At 48.6% G+C, this 1689-nt stretch overlaps 1 non-coding gene across 1 annotated transcript; it reads left to right on the top strand.

Moving 5' to 3' along the window:
- The first annotated feature begins 1373 nt into the window (after positions 1-1373).
- On the top strand, positions 1374-1445 carry TRNAQ-CUG (transfer RNA glutamine (anticodon CUG)). Its single transcript has one exon. It is a non-coding gene; the product is annotated as a tRNA-Gln (tRNA).
- Positions 1446-1689: the final 244 nt, after the last annotated feature.

The following is a 1689-nucleotide window of genomic DNA, read 5'->3' as shown; positions in this document are numbered from 1 at the left end:
CCACCTCTATCTCCACAGAGGGCTGGCCATCTCTATTCATTCGTTTATCTCGCTGGCTGATATCACTACCCATCATTATCACTGGGGATGGGAACAACATTTGAAACAAGGGGCCTATAAAACTCGTCTCATTTGCTACACACCTCCGCTTGATTCCTGACCCACCATCTACCCAATGCAGCAAACAAACCAAAGATTTGCACGGAGGGGGAAAATTGCAGGAGCCAGATGTCTGTTGGAAGACGCACATGGCGGTTGCATTCTGGCATTGTTAACAAAAGTTGCTGTATTTTTTGCCATACGTTCTTTTCCTCTTTCTTTTGTGCAGGGAATTGTTCCTGGGCACCTGGGAAATGGAGGAGGAAGAGCGTAGATTGCAAAGCGGAGAGACCCAGGAGCGTTTCTTTAGGCTAGGAGCCGTGCTAGGAGCGATTTTCTTTTAGCCACTGACACTCCAGGTTTCAGAGGAGCAGCCGTGTTCGTCTGTATCCGCAAAAAGAACAGGAGGACTTGTGGCACCTTAGAGACTAACCAATTTATTTGAGCATAAGCTTTCGTGAGCTACAGCTCACTTCATCGGATGTTACTTCATCCAGAGTTACTCATAGACCAGCTGAAAATAGCTCTGTCGGGCGAGCATTAGACTCATGATCTAAAGGTCTGTGGTTTCGGCAGGACCCTTTTTAAACCCCTTTAGTCCCAGAGCAGGGCTCCCCTTCGTTCACACAAATACAAGGCCAGCCCTGGTTATCAACACTGTTTCCTACTCCAAAGTTGGGTACCTCCAGCCTGGGCCTGCCAAGCACGCAGGACGTGGGGGAAGAGGAAATTCTTGGTGGCTGTGTTGTGAGTCCCACCATCCACCACCCAGCGCCACCAGCATTCCTGGTTCCATTTCGTCTCACGATAGTTGATGTCTTCCATAAAGCCTCAGCTCTCGGAGTCCCGTGATTCTGGGAGAAGGACAGCTTCCATGTCCCAAAAAAAGGCACTTGCTAACCTTTGGGGGTGGGGGTCCATTGATTTATAAAGGGCAAACCCAAACGGGACCATTAAATCATCTACTCTGAGTTCCTCAACAGCATGGGCCAGTCGGCGTATTGGCTTGGCTTTGGCTCAAACGTCTTCCAGAAACGCCTCCAGGACAGGGTTTTGTTTTACCCGCCCCACGATGACTTTTTGTTTGTTTGTGAACCACTTTGAGATGTTGGTTTCTCCTCCCCATTCGGGACTGGAGAAGCTTTTTTTGTTGCTTTAAGTCTTGACCCATTCTCTTGCGACAGGAAATCTATTTGCCAACAGGGCACATGTAGGTGTGTTGTTCATTAAACCTACCCTTGTCTCTCCTGTGATGAATTCTTATAACTGCAGCTGGTTCCATGGTGTAATGGTTAGCACTCTGGACTCTGAATCCAGTAATCTGAGTTCAAATCTCAGTGGGACCTTGTTTTGGTTAAAAATCGTCAAGCCTTCGGCCTGCTAGCTGGCCCTGGCCCTGACCTTTGGCTCTGGTTCCCAGCTCTGTCTCTTTTCCTGGATGCTGGCTCTGACCACTAGGCCATGGTTGCCCATGCCCTGGTCCTTGCCACAGTGAAAGGCAATAGGGTTTAGGCTTTTGAAAGCAAGATTTAGGCTCCTAAATCAGCTAAGCTCTTTGAAAATTTCTCTCCTGGCCTACTCTGTCTTCAT

This window comes from Lepidochelys kempii, chromosome 28 (genome assembly GCF_965140285.1).
Source record: "Lepidochelys kempii isolate rLepKem1 chromosome 28, rLepKem1.hap1, whole genome shotgun sequence".
Taxonomy (NCBI): Eukaryota; Metazoa; Chordata; order Testudines; family Cheloniidae; genus Lepidochelys; species Lepidochelys kempii.
Note: the sequence above shows the minus strand (reverse complement) of the source record. Positions and strands in the feature narration are given on the sequence as shown.